Below are 19,184 nucleotides of genomic sequence, written 5' to 3' on the forward strand. Positions count from 1 at the left end.
ACAGCGAGATTACATCTCCGCCCTACAAGGAGCCGCCGCACAACGCACCACAGCACATCTCTGCCGTGTATTGGAAATATCTCCCAATAATAATACCAATTCCGATAATATCATCATCACACGACAGGATGTACTGTGGGGCGTTGTGGGGCGGAGATATGAACTCCCATACAGCTATACAAGTTCTTATAAATGAACTCAAGGCTGTTTCTAAAAAAGTAGTAATCAAATATAATTTTTGGTGTTAAATCAGCATATGGGAATCCCATTTCCAAGTTTTTTTTTTTTTTGCACAAGATATCTACTAACTAGATCAAAAGATGATCCATTGAAAAAATTAATAGAAGAGAAAAATAAATAAATAAGGGAGTTTACGTACACAAGTTTTGCTATCCTAATGTAATGTCAAAGAATTACTTAAACAAAGATAAGTCCCCAAACAAAATATCAAACCAATCGGACTATGATAGTTCAAGTTCTGTATCTTGTGTTGCTGCACATATTGTTGTTGTTGATGATGGTAAAGTTGAACGTGATTCATTGGCACCAGAAGGCAATGACGTTGATTGTGCAACAAAGGATGATGGTGCATACATGGTAACATTGCTTGCTCCCTGGATTGCTAATCCAACATCTCCTGCTACTGATGAATCAGAGAAGCTGGAGGAACCTACCTCATAGATGGAGAGATTTCCAAATGCATCCAAGTGAAGTAATGATTCTTGAAATTGATGAACTGTTGTGGGACAGTAATTGTTAGACAGTGTTCCTTGTGAGATTGAAGAGATGGATTCTTGAATATTATCAGGAATTGGGGTGTTAAGATTCGATAAACCTCTATACAAACATGAATAACCCTCAATGTCATTAATAATATAAGAAGTTTGCATGTCATCAGCATCTGATAAGCACGGGTAGTGTTCCTTGGAATTACTAATGTTAGAAACTATTGGACAAGCAACTGGTGGGCATGGATATAATGAGTACTTATTAATTTAAGAAGGCACTGGGTCAGCAACTAGTGGGCATGGATACAATGAGTACTTATTAATTTGAGAAGGCACTGGGTCAGCAACTGGTGGGCATGGATAAAATGAGCAGTTAATAATTTGAGAAGCCATTGGGTCCGCAACTTGTGGGTATGGATAAAATGAGCAATTTGAGAAGCCATTGGGTTAGCAATTGGTGTCAGTTTTGGCCAGCATTACCCATTATATTGTTACCATATGGGTTTTGAGAATCATAAGATAATTTTCCGATCTTAGCGATCTTGCAGAGTATTCATTGATGGAACTGTTACAGAGTAAGAACCCAGTATTAGAATAAGATGTAATGAAGGAACATTCTAAGAAACAAATGAAACAACGCAATAATTAAAAGAAAACAAGTAAACAAATAAGAAGTAACTAAAACCTGTTTAGCCTGTCCAGGATGATTCAAAAGTAAAAATTCATGCATAATCCGATCTGTCTTTGAAGCATCTTTACAAGATCAACCGCCTTTCTTTTTGTACTGACAATACACTAAAGTTTTGGAGAGACCCACTACCTTTCCCCTGACATCCTTAACATAGGAGTCCCCAAAACTAGCCTTTTAGAATCCATCACCGGCTCAATGATCGGGTCTACACCCATTCGCGCACTTCCTTTTCAACGAAACAAAGAAATACAAAGCTTCGTTGCACTTTTTACCTTCTTGGTTCACACCCATTACCAGCTTATCAGCTCTAGGGAGATTCCACGGCTCTACACCATAGAAATTGTAAGCAATGATGAAGCCCGAAGGGATGCTTCCATCGAGTAATGATGTTTGACATTCTTGACGCATTGAAAGACACCCAATTCAATACTTAGAGTAATGAACTATTATAGAACTGTGAAGAAGAAGAAAAAGAGTTGAGAATTGAGTGTTCGACTTTGAATGAAGTCTCCTACGTGAGTATTGAACTACTCTATAAAAAGTACGAATGACTTCAAGAATATTTCTGGAATTTTTTTGAGAATAAAATTTATCCCTTTACATTTAAATTTATTGATAAAAAGTGAGGCAAATGGGGTAGTCGATTATTGATATTAAATGAGTTGAAAATAGGTAATTTTATGATATTCAATGCATTTAATTATCTCTCAATAAATTCAATATTTAATTTATTAACTTGCATTCATGTTCAATGAATATCATATTTAAGTCATTTTTGTTTCTTCTCATCATTAAGTTCTATTAATTAAATCCATACTTAATAAATTAATACTCCAATAACATGAAAGCTTATACTTTTAAAATCTACCTAGAAAAAATGGAGTTTTCATCAATGTCATGGTAAGAAATTAAACCATTTTGGGTTAAATGGGCTAATCCATGCTGCCACGATTAAATAATAAAATAAAAAATAGATAAAATAAAAAAAACAAATTAAAAATTTTGAGAACGTTTTTAGTACACATATTAAACAATAATAAGTATGATAAATAAGAAATGCTTTTATTAATGATAGAAATTGAATGTAAAATTTAAAACCAATTGGAAATAAAAATATTTTTCTATATTCTCTCTCATTAAATTCTTATAATTAAATCCACAATATTGATTTTAATAGTATAAAATAAATATTTTGAAAAGTAACTTGAAAACAAAACCATTTTCTTCCCTCTGAGTGATGGGCAAGCATTGCCTCAAGAATATTTCTAGAATTTTTTGAGGATAAAATTTACCCCTGTACATTTAATTTTATTGATAAAAAGTGAGGACAAATAGGGTAATCGGTTATTGATACTAAATGAGTTGAAAAGATGTGATTTTATGATATTCAATACATTTAATTCCCTCATAATAAATCCAATATTTAATTTATTAAATTGTATTCATGTTCAATGAATCTTACGTTTAAGTCATTTTTGTTTCTTTTCATCATTGAGTTTTATTAATTAAATCCATAATTAATAAATTAATAATTCAAATAACATAAAAGCTTGTACTTTTAAAATCTACATAGAAAAAATAAAGTTTTCATCAAGATGGTGGTAAGAAATTAAACCATTTTAAGTCAAATGGGTTAATCCATGTTGCCACGATTAAATAATAAAATTCAAAAATAAATCGTGAACATTTTTTTAACATACATATTAAACAATAATAAGTACGATAAATAAGAAATGTTTTTATTAATGATGGAAATTGAATGTAAAATTTAAAAACAATTGGAAATAAAAATATTTTCCTATTCTCATTAAATCATATATGTAAGACATATTTTTCTCATCATTAAATTATTGTGATTAAATCAACAATATAAATTTTAATAGTATAAAAATAAATATTTTGAAAAGTAATTTGAAAACAAAACCATTTTCTTCGCTCTTGGTGGTGGGCAAGTAATTCGATCATTTAGGGTCAAATGGATTAATAAATAATTTCATAATTAAATAATAAAAAATTAAATTAAATAAGCATGAAATGTAAGAAGTATTTTTATTAATGATGATAATGGAATGCCAAATTTAAAATCTACCTAGATATGAAATAATGTCATAATCAAATAATAAAATTTTTAAAAATATAAAATGCAAAGAATCACAAAAAAAAAAGATAGAGAAAATTTGGGGCACATATCTAATGTTATATATTTATAAAAAATAAAATATTGGATACATCTCTAATATTATGTATTTTTTAATGATGGAAATGTAATATAAAATTTAATGTCAACCTAGAAATCAAACTAATTTTCTTTATGGGTGGGTTAGTGGTTTGGCTCAAATGATATTATAGATAAACAAAAAGTAAGTGTGATAAGTAAAAAATATTTTTATAGTGTAAATGAAATATATAATTTAAAGGAAAAATTATAGTCAAAGCCGGTTATACATTTAAAATTATGTTGTAGGATGGTCCAGAAACCAACAAAACTCTGACAACCAGCTCTATATTTCAAATTATAAAAACCCCCCACCATGTCATCAGAGGTTTGTGTGGTTGTTAACAACATGGGACTCTTAATTCATTTTAGACATAGAAAAAGTCTATACCAAAAATAGGTTTTCAGTTTCTATCCCATTCCCCCGTCTCTCGATCTCCCTCCCTTCTCTCTGACTCTCACAGTCATCTCTCGATCTCCCACTCTCTCACCTTTATTATGTAGCCAAATCAAAACCTTGGTTTATCTCCCATTCTCTCTCTCTCATTCTTCTTCCTCACTTTCCCTCTTAGTTAATATCTCATTCTCCCTCAAATTCTATCGTTCTCCCCCAATCTTTTCCCCACTACCTCTCTCATTCTTTTTTTTTATTTTTTTTACAAACTTTTATAATATTAATCAAACCATATAAAAGAACTAAAGGGACCAACCACTTGTACAATCAAGTTATGAATTTCTATCAAGTTGGTGCAAACTTCATAGTTAAGAGTTTCTTATGAACTTTTATCAAATTGGTGTAATGATTTTTGAACTATACCAAGTTGGTCTCATGTTCTTTTATACAGTCTTATTAATACCATATAAGTGTGTAAGAAAATATTAAGAAAAAAATAAGAGTGTGAGAGAAACTAATGGAGAATGATAGAAATTATGAGAGAAGGAAAGATTGACCGAGAATGAGAATGAGAGAGATTGAGGGAGAACAATAGGTAGAGAGAATGAGAGAAATTGATAGAGAGAACATAAATACAAAAACCGAAAACCATTTTTATTTCTTTTTAAATCACACAGTTGTTGAGCAAAGAGAGATGACCGAAAGAGAGAGAGAGAGAGAGAGAGAGAGAGCGGGAGAGAAACTAAAAACCATTTTCTTATTTTCCAATCACCCAACGTTAAAGGGAAATTTTAGTATAAGCTTTTTGTTGTGTCCAACATGGATTAAGAATCTCATGTTGGCAATAGCCACATAAGCCTCTGATGACATGACAGGGTTTTTATAATTTGAAATGTAAAACCGATTGTCAAAGTTTTGTTGATTTCTAAACTAACATATAACCTAATTTTAAATGTACAATTGGTTCTGACTATAATTTTTCTTAATTTAAAACTAATCTAAAATCAAAACTATTTTATTATCTAGATGGTGGGTCAATAATCCAACTTTTCTAAGAAACCCATGGTGTCATAATTGAATAATAAATACTTAAAAAAAAAAAGAAAAAAACACAAAAAATGAAAATGTACAGAATTTTGTCAAAAACATTTCTAATGTTATATATTCATTATATTAAATAAAAATAATTGTTAAAATAAAAGTTAATTTTATTTTTGATAGAAATGGAACACAAAATTTATTAAGGGTAGAAGTAATGGCCTTACTTCAAGGTTTGAAATTGGCAAAACAATGGGACTTGCAACAGTTAGAAGTGGAAGGAGACTCCAAGCTGGTAATAGGGTGGATGCAAACTGGAAACCTAGGAGTGTGGTCTCTTAGATAGCTCTAAGAGAGATTATTAGCTTAGCAAGGGAGATTGGGGTGCACTTTAATTGGGTAAGAAGGTCAGCAAATGGAATGGTTGACACTTTAGCTAAGCAGGGAGTTACAAAGGAGGCTTTGTTTTGGGCCAATTTGTAAGTTTTTTATTTTTTTTTCCATCCTTTTTGTGTGTGGTAAGCCTGTAATCTTTTTAATTATCTAATGAAAGTTATCGTTTCCTATCAAAATAATAATAATAATAATAACGGAAAAGTACGAACAACCCCAACGCAGATTTCTGAATTCCACTACACCTTTAAACATTCAAAATGTCAAAAGCTCCCTCTCTGTACACCAATACCCTGCCCGTGAATTGGCATCAATTTCGAGCCAGCACCTACCCCAACTGTACTTTGGGCCTAAAATTTCTGACCAACCATCATTCTCCCTAATAATAATAATTGCTATTTGGTACAAGCATTTATGTTTATTTTTAATCATATTGTTACTTTTGTTAATAGTGAACCTAATAAGTAAGAATGTAATGGATGGGGAGAGGAGCTAATGTAATCGCAGATTAAAGCAAACGGAAAACAGGGATCAATTGCATTGGAGTCGATTGAAATATGGTTGATTGTTATATTGGCTCCCTATATTGTTTTTACCAATTATGATTTTAATAAATTATTCACTTATCAAAAAAAAATGTTAGGATATTTAATTTGTTGGAGATCAAATTGCAGGCATTGTAATTGTTAGCTTAGGTAGTCCTAATCTTCCTTTGAGTTTCTTTGAAGTTATTTTTCCAATAAAAAATGGGTAAATTTCTTAAACTACTATTATGGTTTAGCTAATTGACTAAGTGTACCCTTACTATTTGAAAATTGACTAACACTACTCCTACTACTTCTAACAATTAACTAATACTTCCCTTACTGTTAGCACTTGTTAACAAAATGACAGAAAAAAACTATTTTACCCTTTATTCTTCTTCAAATTTTTAAAATAAAACAAATAAAAAGGAAATCAAAACCCTAACTACATTTATGAGGACACATTTGGAGATGGGCAAATATGGTTGACCTAGTGCATAGTTGTTAACTGGGTGCAAAGGGGTTGTCGAGCAAAACCATCTTCATTCAACCCAACCGGCGAATTCAGACCCTCTTGAGAAACAAGTCTTCCCCTCACCCCAAATGGCGGTGAATTTTACTTGACCCAGTGCAAAGTTGTTAATCGGGTATAAGTTTCATCGTATCCAAGGGGTGGAACAACCTAGTGCAGACCCAGTACAAAGTACACCTCGACCCTTTTTGAGGAACCCGACCTTCCCCATCTTTGAGATGTTGTTGCAGAGTTGTTAGCGTCAGAACTCTATTTCTAAACCTCTCAACAAGAAATTCAAATTCCTTCCCACATGCAGTCCTAACAGTACCTGGAGACTAGAAAGCCAGAGAACCAAATGTAGAACGATAGTGGTGTTCCCCTACCTCAAGTTACAGAACAATCAAAGTTCCATACCCCTCAATTCCACCTCATGCTCTTCAAATTCCAACTCCGGAGGTGGTTTTCTTCTTCAGAAGCGGAACCCGTTTACTGAGTTAGATCGAGGTCATCGGGCTTCACGGCGTAGAGGCCAAAACTGGTTTGAACTTGTATACAAGTTCAGTCGAAGAAACCTCTACACTACTATGATCATGAACTAGAGATAAAGTTGCATGCTTTTGAAGAAACTCATCGTCGTCGTCATATGAAGAGAGATTCGGTTCCACAATAGAAGCCTTCGAAAAATGAAGGCGGTCGTTTCATCAAAACTAAAACTAGAGCACTAAAACTGTGATCTAAAGAAGGTGAAGCAAGCGACCAATCCCTAGCATCCAACCAAGCAACCCCTAAAGAACCCTGTGTTATTCGACCCTTGATGGCTAGCAAGGCCATCCGTTCTGTTTCATTTCCACCAAGACCAGTGTTGGTACCAGAAGCGGCAATGGCAACGACAACCGGAATAAAAGAGGGAAAAAGAGGGAAAAGAGAAGGGAGAGTAACAGAAATTGGAACCGCTATAACCTTCGCTACTAGAACCTTCACCGTTGGAACTGCCCCTACCAACCTTCGGAAGCGGAATCCGTTTACTGAGTTAGATCAAGGTCATTGGGCTTCACGGCGTAGAGGCCGAAACTGGTTCGAACTTGTATACCAGTTCAGTCGAAGAAACCTCTGCACTACTATGATCATGAACTATAAATAAAGTTGCATGCTTTTGAAGAAATTCATTGTCGTCATCATCTGGAGAGAGATTCAGTTCCACAGCAGAAGCCTTTTGAAAAACGAAGGTGGTCATTTCATCCAAACTAAGACTAGAGCACTAAAGATGTGATCTAAAGGTGAAGCAAGCGACCAATCCATAACACCCAACCAAGCAACCCCTAGAGGACCCAGTGTTATTCGACCCTTGAAGGCTAGCAAGGCAAGTTGTTCTATATCATTTCCACCAAGACCGGTGTTGGTACTAGAAGCGGCATTGGCAACAACAACGGGAATAAAAGAGAGAAAAGAGAAGGGAGAGTAATAGAAATTGGAACCGCTGGAACCTTCGCCACTAGAACCTTTGCCGTTGGAACCGCCCCTACCAACCTTCGCCGTTGGAACCTCTAGTGCCCAGTCGGAAACCCCATAGTCCACTTCCAAATCATTTGTCCATTGGAACTCCTCCAATAATTGCAAATTCAAAGAGAGATGCAATTGTGGTGGTTTGGACTCTAGGGTCTAGTGTTGCGGCGGACCCATCTCTTGTCACCTTTACAACAAAACCTAAGAATCCTTGTATTGGTGAAAAAGAAAGGAGAGAGAGAAATGGGAGGAAAAAGGTGAAGGGTAAAATTGGGTTTTAAAAATATATATAATACATGCAAATGAATTTTGATGGAATATTAACAGTTAACGATAAGCGTAGAATTAGTCAATTATTTGATACAATAGGATAGCTAGTCAATTTTCAACCAGAAAAGATACAATTAGCCAATTAACTAAACCATAAAAATAATTTAAATAAAAAAATTACCCCCAAAAAAATGGAAGAAACGTCGAAGTCAGTTTTTCACAACAATCATCATCTAGGTTATTTGCTTCACCCTTTCTTCCAATTAAATAACAAACTATAGTCAATTTTTCTTTCAATTAATACCTTTGTTTATCTATTTGACAAGTACTAACAATCTTAGTACAGTCAAAAATTATATCAGCCTAGAAGGGGCTTTGGCACAATAATATTTACGACTGTTCCAAACGTAGTTCTGCGTAGCAGTGAAGACCATAGGGAAACCAAGAACAAGATCGGAGAACAATTTCACATGTAATACGTACAGTTTTATGTTCCTCCGCAAAAACCCTAGTCGACGAAATTATAAGAGCACAGAAAACCCTAATCGAAAAACAAACCTGGGCTGAGTTCGTGACGGAGGCGGTGATAATGGCAAAAGCGAAAATTTGCTTCCCCTCAGCTCCCGTCGGTCCTCGTCCGTAAGAACTTCTTCCAACCTCTTTGCCATTTTCCATTCTGAACCGAAAACGCGAATTTGACCTGATCAAGACTTTAAACCTGAGGAAAAAACCCTCGAAGAGAAAGAAAAAGGCGGCCGTCCGATTAAACTCGGCTCATAAGGCATCAGTGGGATAGCGAGGCACCGATTCGTTATCCGTCCACCGACGGGAGCGGGAGGTTGTCGCTGCTCTGTGAAACCAGCCTGACGCGGTGCCCTCCGCTCTAAGGACCATGAAACCCGAGCCTTCACCCGAGTCGCGTGGCCCAATTCCTTACTTGGAACGGGCGAACCAAATCAAGCCTCAACAGACCCTATCCGTCGGATCGAGTTAATGTCCAACCACCTTGTTGCCCCCGCTCGGGTTACAAGCCCACGCCACTGAGCTCAGCGATATTGTATTCCTAGGATTAATGAGGAAGCTAGATCTCTTAAGCGTTCCGATGTTGGATATGGTGTCATTGACTCATTGCCCAAATTGAGGGAAGTTTTAATTGGGAAAAAAACATGTCATCTATGACAATACCTACTTGTTTTGTGGTTTATTTTTAAAGTCATTTTTCTTTTTTCTCGTTTCTTCTTAAAAACACCTATTTTTAAAGTCATTTCTTTTTTAGTTGATTTTTTGTCGATGTTAAAAATAAAAAAAATAGTTGATATAATAATTCAAATATTATAGTTGCATATTTTTTGTGCCTTGGATTTTAACAAAAATAAAAATTGATACATTATCAATAAAATTGTATAATATTTATGCATTCCATTATATCAATAATAATATATTTCTTCAGATATACAATTGAAATATACAATTTCTATGTATTTATATGTTATTTATAGTTATTTTGACATTAAGCTTGAAATCATTAATATAATTATTGAATTTATATGCAATTTTTGAAAGTTTTTAATTGTCTCAAGGTAGAAGACAATTCAATAGATAACTGAACAATGTCTGTTGAACATTGTCTTCTTTTGATGGAGAGTTTTGGAATTTGCAATAAATAATGGTGGTTGATTAATGGTAGGGACCAATTTGACACTTTCTTGAAAGTTTAGGTACTAACTTGACACTATCCCCAAAGTTCAGGGTACTCCCTAAAAACTAATGCCAATTTAAAACTAATATAAAATAATACAAAATAATCTAACAATTATTAGTTTTATTAATTTAGAACCAACTTAATTTCCACTGAATATACTTAAATAAATAAGGAATTTAAATTTAATAAAACTTATTATACTTAAATAAATTCAATTTTTAATAATTTCAAAAATTAATAAAAATATTAATCTTAAATATGGTTTAATTGTTTTAAAATCAATTTAAATTTCTTTTAAAAATAAGGAAAATTATAAAAACCTTCTTGGGTTTTCTGAAAATCCTATGGAACTCCCCAATGTTTTGACATTAACAAAAACCTCCCCTATTGTTTTGAAAAAGGTGCAAATACCTTGCTTTCATCAACATTCTTAAATGTTGATGTAATGTACTAATTTTACTTCACTTCAATATTTTTACCTTACTTTGTCCAAGAAGAGTAAGGAGAATTATTCTTCGAAAGTTGTCTAGCAAAATAAATTAATGAAAGGTGAGGTTGTAACTTTAAATTATGTATGACAATACATTAATGATAAGGGTATTTTAGTAATTTAAATGTCTTTGTTACCGAAAAGCCTAAGGGAAAGGAGGTATTTGCACTTTTTTTCTCAAAACTAAAAGAAATGCCTTTATTAGGATCAAAACACAAAGGTAGTTTACAGAATCTTTATAAGATGATGTTTTATTATAATTTTACCTAACAATAATACAAAATTAATAATAAACTAATAAAAATTTATTTTTCAAAACACCAATAAAATTTAGCATTAATATACAAAAAATAACACAAATTATCTAGAGAATTGGAAATTGGCCCTCTCACTAAAGAACAATTTAGACTGTGATTGGATAAACTATACATAACCCTAAAATTACTTCATTGAACTTATATGGACAACGTTTAATTGGAAGTGCTATAGAGCTATATCTTCAATTTTGCTTATAAATAAAGCATGTGCATCACACGGGTACTGACTAGTCATAGGCATTAAGGCCCATTCGGAGGGCTTCAACTGTTCAATGTTAACTGAATAGTTTCAAATAAACTACCAAAATTAGTTTTAACATAAAATTTGTTTCTCAACTCAATGTAATTGTTTTTTTCACTTTTTGTTGTGTTTTATAAGAGTATGAATATAAATATGTTACATATGGTTGATTTTGTACTTCTAAACCTTGTATTTGCACAAAATGGACCTTTTTGAGATTTTCATCAAACATAGCTTCACTCATTTACCTAACCAGTGTGCTTTTTGAGTTTAGTTTCATAGAGTGTATGCAAAAACTCCATTTATTCATTACTTCTTCAAACAACACTAGAAGTTTAGCATATCCATAACAATTGATGATAGAGTTGATTTGCGATGTTTCTTATTAGTTGTATTTATTTTCTTCTTCTTTTTTTATCTTTTAAAGGATCTAGAAAATTGGATTTCTTTGTTACAAAAGAATAGGTATATTGTGAATAGGTGCCCTATACTTCAGGGGTAGCCTCATTTTAGAGCTTCCACTTTAGTACCTAAACTTTTAGAAATATACATTTAAGTCCAACTCCATTATACTAACATTGTGATAACATGTAAAATTACAGAAATGCTTGTGTTCTAACTCTCTTTTTTTTTCATTGTTCATCTTTCTTCTACCTTTGGGCTTCAAGATACAAATCAGCATTGGCAAAGTAAGCCTTAAACAGTGAGACTACCACTAACAAATAGATTGAGGTGATATTACTTTATCACTATTGATTTGCATCCAAAGTCTAAAGGTAGAAGAAAATGAATAGGTGAAAAAAAAGAAAGCCAATACATGTGCATTTTTGTAATTTTACCCCTCACCTTAGCATTGTGTAAAGAGACTAGGCCGAATGGGCCGTAGTATCTTTTCTTGTAGTATGTTTTATTTATTTGTTATTTAATTGGTCTATCTTAATGGGCCTATTATTTCCTTTGCTTGTTCTCTTTATGTTATTGCCTAGCTAGCAGCCCACTTAAGGGTATACTTGTAATTATGTTAAGATTGAAGTTTAGTAAAAGGATTAGAGAAGAGAGGGAAGATACGTTCAAACTCTTCTTCTTCCTCCTCCTCTTTTCTCCATCTTCTTTGTCTTGTACCATTGTTTCCTTCTTTTCTTCCTCTTTTCTCTCTAATTTTTTCAAGTTTACATCAGTTTTGGAGGGCTGATTTACATCTTGGTATCAAAGCATGTTTCTTTCTTCATTCTTTTCTTCTTTCTCTTTTCCCATACACCATTCGATTAAGAGAGTGTATGGAGAGATAGGTTATCTATAATTCAAATGATCTTTTGCCTAGTTGGTAGAGGGTTAGGAGAGTTTAAATCTAGCCGGATATTGCCAAGAAGTGGTGATGTACTATTTTTCCCCAAAACCCTAGTCGACTAGAGATTTTTGAAGTTACGAGTAAAAGTGAAACTTTGGATGTGACATTATGTGCTTGGGAGGTGTTATTTGACTTCTAAAAGAGGGCGGTTTAGGTTTGGAAGAGATTGGGAAGCTCTGGTAGGAGCACCTGTATCTTCTCTCTTTCTCTCCAATAATTGGATGCAATGAAGCCCTAGTTTTCAAGCATCTGGGTACTTGTTTGACTTGAAGTAAGTTTATAAATACCAAATTTCCGGTTTTTTTATTTTTGTTTGATTAATGGAGCAATACGGAAATGAGTTCAAGCAGGTGCCGGTTTCTGAGCTTGGCTGAGTAGATTTCGTTTTGACTGGTGTGACCATAATCAATCTAGATGGGACAAATTATCTTGCTTGGGCACAGTCTATATGGATTTATGTCTGTAGTAGAGGAAAATTAGGGTACCTCATAGGTAGTAAAGTGAAACCCGAAGAGACAGGCCTTGAATTTGAGAAATTGATGTAGGAGAACTATAATGTCATAGGATGGTTGGTCAACTCTATGCAGCCTCATATAAGTCAGCACTATCTTTGGATGTCCTCTGCCAAGGAGATTTGGGACAGTGTTACTGAAACTTACTCACAAAAGTTGAATGTGGCTAGAGTCTACAAGCTGAAAAGTGTTCTGAAGAACTTAAGACAGGGGGAGAAGAGTGTGGCAATCTACTATTCTATACTGAAATCCTTATGATAGGAATTTGATGCTATTGAGACAGTTGCATAGTAGACTAAGAATGATTCAGAAATGTTTAGGAAGTTGGTGGAAAGAAACAAGGTTTTTGAATTTCTTACTTGACTCAACCCTGTGTTTGACATCATTATGCAGAATATTTTGGCCAAAGATGAGGTTACTCTTGCCTAGGCATATGCTATGGTGAGCAGTGAGGAGAGTAGGCGGTAGGTTCAGTTATAGAGTCCACCTACAAAACACTTTTCACATGTTAGAATAAAGTCAAAGGGTCCAACTGAGAAAGAGCAGGTATGTGAATATTGCAAGAAACCGAGGCATATGAAGGACACTTGCTGGAAGCTTCATCCTAATCTTCTTCCTGACCTGTCTAAGAATAACAACAATTTTAAGAAGGGTAGTCAGTCAGGAAAGCCTAAGACAACTAATGTTTCCACAGTACTAGAAGGAGGAAGTAAGAAGAGTGAAGAGAAGTCAACCATTGAATAATAGGGAACAATGAAGGCAAAATTTGAAAAATATGGAAGGCTGTTAAATCACTTGGATGCTACTATTTCTACATCTCACTGTTCAGGCAATACTTAATCATTATCAACATTTGCTCACTTAGGTATTTGTACTTTTGCAAACCATGCTTCAGTTTTAGGTAATCATAAAATCACTTGGATCATTGATTCTGGAGCATCATACCATATGACCAACTTGTTTAACCTTTTCTGTTCATACCACATTCTCTCTAGTAAAGAGAAAATATCCCTTCCTGATGGGTCTCTTGCTCCCATTTCTATCAAAGGGGATATAAAAACCTCTGACACCCTTTATTTATCCTTTGTTCTTCATGTCCCTAAACTTAATATAAATCTTTTACCTATTAATAGCTTGACTAAATCCATTAACTGTAGCATAACCTTTTTTCTCACTCATTGTGTTTTTCAGGACCTACAGTCTCAGATGATGATTGGGAGTGGCCATGAGGCGAATAGAATATACTTGCTGGACACACCTGATAATGCTCTTGGGCAACCTCATGAAGTTGCCTTGGAGTCAGTATCGTCAGAGTATGTTGACAAAGTCATGTTATGCCACTTTCAATTTAGTCATTTGTCTTTTTCTACTTTGAGTCATTTATTTCCAAACATGTTTAAGGGAGTGTCTTTATCAAGTCTTCATTGTGAGTCATGTGAACTGGTAAAGCATTGTAGACAATCTTATTTAGTAAGCAATAAAAGATATATTTCTCATTTTCATATTGCTTACTCTGATGTACGAGGGCCATATCATTTGCCTACTATGGGGGGTTATAGGTACTCTATCCTTTTTTATTGATGATTACTCTTGTTACACTTGGATTTATCTCATGAAATCTAGGGATGAAGTACCAACTATTGTGCAAAAATTTCATGAACTCCTTTTTACCCAATTTAACACCTAGATCAAAATATTCCATTCTGATAATATTAAGGAGTATTTTGAGAAAACCCTCTTAGCCTATCTTGAAACTTTTGGGGTTATTCATTAAAGTTCTTGTTCCTACACTCCACAACAGAATGGAGTGGCGAAAAGGAAGAACCGGCATGTGGTTGAAGTTATCAGATCCCTCTTTTTTGCATCCCATGTTCATATAAAATTTTGGGGAGATGTCCTTACTACTACCTTTTTTATTAACCATATGCCTTCCTAGGTTCTTGGCTTCAAAACCCCCTTTAGCATTCTCTTTCTGAATGAGGATCTCTTCTCTCTTACTCTTTGTGTTTTTGGGTGTACATGCTATGTGCATGTTCACAACCATCAAAGGCATAAATTTGAACCTAAGGCTCGTAAATGTGCTTTTCTGAGATATGCCCCTACACAAAAAGGATATTGCTGTTTTGATCCAGTTAATGACACTCACTTTGTATCTCGTGATGTAACATTTGTTGAATCTACTCATTTCTTTAATATTCCTCCTAAGGGGGAGAAATCTGAGGAACCCTTTGCTATGTCTCCAGTAGTTCCTCTTCCTGTTGCTTTTGAGTCATCTCATGAGGTGTCCACTTCTCCCACTAGGCCTACCTCCAATATTCCTGTTCCTCCTCCTCCTTCACATCATCCTTCTATAATTCATTTCCATCATGTTCTTCAAAAGTGGTACCAAAGGCACAGATTCAGACATGGACAAGTTGTTTCCACTCCTACAGAAGAGCCTTTTGCTCATTTCATCATTACTGAGGTAACAGGTCAACCTTCCTCTGACCCATCTATTTCTTTCCCATACCTTGATATTTCTATTGCTCTTCGCAAAGGCAAGCAGAAGTGTACAGCTCATTGTATCTCCAAACACCTATATTATAGCTTTCTATCTCCTATCTATTACTCTTTTCTTGCTTCTGTTTCTTCTCATGTGATACCCAGGTTTGTAGCAGAAGCCTTGTTTAAACCTGAATGGAGGGATGCTATGATGGTTAAACTAGATGCTTTGTATATGAACCATACCTGAGATATTGTTGAGTTGTCTGAAGGGAAGGAACCAGTGGGTTGTAAATGGTATTTGCCATTAAATATCACTCTAATGGCTCTATTAAGAGGTTTAAGGCCAACTCTAATGGCTCTATTAAGAGGTTTAAGGCCAGGCAGTTTGCTAAAGGCTACACTCAGATATATGGTATTAGCTATCTTGAGACATTTGCTCCTGTGGCTAAGATGACCTCAGTCTGGGTTTTGTTATCTCTGGCTGCTATTTTTGATTGGCCTCTCTACTAGCTTGATGTTAAAAATGCCTTCTTGAATGAAGATCTACATGAAAAGGTCTATATGTCTTTGCCTCCAGGGATGTATGGAAAGGAAATGCAGAGGAAGGTGTGTAAACTGTAGAAATCCATTTACAGTCTCAAACAGTCTTCTTGGGCTTGGTTTGAGAGGTTCAGGGCTGCTCTTGTCTCATTTGGTTATACACAAACTCAATATGATCGTACCCTATTCTTGAAAAGAAGTGGCTCTTTGGTGTTCTTTTTGATAGTTTATGTTGATGATATTGTGGTCATGGGAAATGACACCCAAGAGGTTAGTAAACTCAAAAGATTTTTTAACTCTGAATTTGAGATCAAGGGTTTAGGAGATCTCCGATATTTTTTGGGCATTGAAGTTGCTAGATCTAAGGATGGTATCTTCATTTCTCAACACAAATATGTTCTTGACCTCCTTGTTGAGACTGGTAAATTTGGTGCTAAATTAGCATCCACTCTTATTGATCCCAATCATGAGCTTTCTACTACATATGGTGAACTTTTATTTGATAGGGGAGTGTTTCAGAGACTACTTGGGAAGTTGTTATATCTTTTCATGATTCGACCAGATATTTCCTATGGAGTGAGTGTTATTAGTCAAATTATGCATTCTCTTAAAGATACTCATTTAGCTGCTGAAGAAAGAGTTATGTGTTACTTGAAAGGTATTCCAGGGAAATGTATTTTATTTGCCAAACATGGACACATGAAGCTGAAAGCATACACTGATGCTGATTAGGCAATATGTATTGATGATAGGAGATCCACCTCGGGTTATTGTGCTTTGGTGGCAGGGAACATTGTTTCATGGAGGAGTAAGAAATAGTCTATAGTTGTCAGATCCTTTGTTGAAGTAGAATACAGAAGTATGGCACATGATGTATCAGAATTAATGTGGCTACAATCCCTTTTAGAAGAATTGGGGATTGACTATGAAAAGCCAATAATGCTCTAATATGACAACTAAGCAACTATCAATATTGCACATAATCCTATTCAACATGATAGAGCTAAGCACATTGAGGTTGATAGACATTTTATATGGGAAAGAATTTCCTCAAGAGAAGTTTGTTTGCCATTCATCACCTCAGAAGAGTAGCTGGTTGATATTTTGACCAAGGGAGTTCTGAGAGGGAAGTTGACACACTATATAGCAAGTTGGGCATGATTGACATCTATACTCAGCTGAAGGGGGAGTGTAAAGAGACTACGTCGAATGGGCCCTAGTATCTTTTCTTGTAGTATATTTTATTTATTTGTTAGCTAACGGGCCTATCTTAATGGGCTTGTTATTTCTTTTGCTAGTTCTCTTTATGTTACTGCCTACTTGGCCATCCACTTAAGGGTATACTTGTAATTATGTTAAGATTGAAGTTTAATAAAAGGATTAGAGAAGGGAGGGAAGAGACATTCAGACTCTTCTTCTTCTTCCTCATTTTTTCCATCTTCTTTCTCTTGTACTACTGTTCTCTTCTTTTCTTCCTATTTTCTCTCTAATTTTTCCAAGTTTACATCAGTTTTAGAGGACTGATTTACATCTCATTGTTGGGACTAGACATGTTCATGGGCCAAGTAACCTAATGGTCTAGCCAAGACCGACCTGGCCCAATAAATCAGGCTTAGGCAAAGTTTTAAGCATGTTGGCTCAAGCTCAAGCTTTACCAAATAAGCCTAGTTTGAGCCCAAACCTAACTTGATAATATTATATATATAATAATGTTATTCTTACTAGTATATAGAAGAAGAGTGGAACGTTGAACTAAAGATACTCGATGAACTTCTAACATCTTTATATAGAATTAGTTATAATCACACAAACAAAAATACAGATTCCATCAGGTGCTCGGTGATTTCAACGACGAATTGTGTCCATGAGTCTCTATCTCCTCATGATGTACAAACTTTACAAGGTGTATTGATGTATGAACTCTCTTAAAAAAGATGTACGAACTCTAAGACTCCGTTTGGTTTGTGGGAAGATTTGGGTGGGATAGGAAAAGATGGGATGGGACGAGAAAGTGTAAAAATTTACCTTTTCATTGTTTGGTTTTATATATGGAAAATAATAGGAAAACACTATTACGAGCTGGTTCTTCACCGGAATCGTGTAAGTTGAAGAAGAGAGCTCCATGACTATAGTGACAATCAAAGAAAGAGAGAGAGAGAGAGAGAGAGGGAAAAATGAGGGAATGAGAGAGAGATAGGAGTGCTGAGAAAGCAAATCGCAAAAACAGGAAGAATAGGAAGAAGAAGGTGAGGGAAAAGAAAAAAGAGGAAGATGGAGAGAGAGATAGAGAACTCCATGATTGAAGCTCCGAAGAGGTCCTCCGGCACTGATAGTCCCCCCTCCTCCGCAAGTGCTTAATCAACCACCGCGCAATGCTCCCATCATTTTTATCACTCTAAATATGCTTCTTCGCACTTTTTCTATAACAGATGATGAACTTGGGATTTTAAGTAAAGCAAGTAGGGTTGAGAAAGCAATGGTGATCAAAGAGAGAGAGAGAGAGAGAGAGAGAGAGAGAGAGAGAGAGAGAGAGAGAAAGAGAGAGAGAGAGGGAAAATGAGGGAATGAGAGAGAGATAGGAGTGGGAAGATGAGAAGAATAGAAAGAAGAGGGTGAGGAAGACCAGAGATCGTTGAGAAAGGGAGGAAGACGAAAAGCAGATTTGCTAAGAAAGTAGATCCTTGCCAGTTTGATGGTAATAGTGGTGCGATGGTAACGGGGAAGGCATTGGTTCTCTCCCTCCTCTATTCATCATCGTTGGTTCATTTTTCTCGGCCCATGCCTCCTTAATTAGTGGTCGATGGTAAGTGGTAACAGTGGTTTCTCGAGTTTTTCTACCAGGGTCGCACTGTTTTGGTGCGACCCTGATCCCACGATTTTGGGATTTGGCTCCCAACGTTTTTCTCATCCCATCCCTCTATTTCCCTCAAAACAAATAAGAGAAAAGGAATTTTTTGGGAATATTCTTTTTTTTTCTCATCCCCATCCCACAAACCAAACAGAGCCTAAGTGTTGGGTTGTACGAGACTTTGGTCTCACAGTCCGCATCCTGTGGGGAAGCATGAACCTACTAATGAGCGCCTGCTAATGAGAACAAAGGTTAACGGGCTAAGGTTAATAGGCTAAGGTTCTCATCTAGAAGTCAGCATTTTAAATTTGTGCTAAGGTTAACGGGCTTTTATCCATTAGCAGTTGGAACCTAGTTGAACCAGACACAAAGGCAGCGTTTGGTGGCAGTATAATTTTATTTGCTCTAGTACAAATGCATGAAGTGCAAATG

The 19,184-nt window shown here is 35.1% G+C and overlaps 1 long non-coding RNA gene and 1 other non-coding gene across 2 annotated transcripts; both read right to left on the reverse strand.

The window, feature by feature from the left end:
* Nucleotides 1–328: 328 nt before the first annotated feature.
* LOC148864056 (uncharacterized) lies at nucleotides 329–9,392 on the reverse strand. Its single transcript, XR_016109013.1, has 2 exons — nucleotides 8,829–9,392; nucleotides 329–1,293 (listed from the first exon to the last, which is right to left on the reverse strand). It is a non-coding gene; the product is annotated as an uncharacterized LOC148864056 (long non-coding RNA).
* On the reverse strand, nucleotides 9,018–9,321 carry LOC148864057 (signal recognition particle RNA). The gene has a single exon (XR_016112048.1).
* Nucleotides 9,393–19,184: the final 9,792 nt, after the last annotated feature.

Source organism: Nelumbo lutea, chromosome 3, assembly GCF_056320005.1.
Source record: "Nelumbo lutea isolate HS-2025 chromosome 3, American lotus-T2T, whole genome shotgun sequence".
Classification (NCBI taxonomy): domain Eukaryota; kingdom Viridiplantae; phylum Streptophyta; class Magnoliopsida; order Proteales; family Nelumbonaceae; genus Nelumbo; species Nelumbo lutea.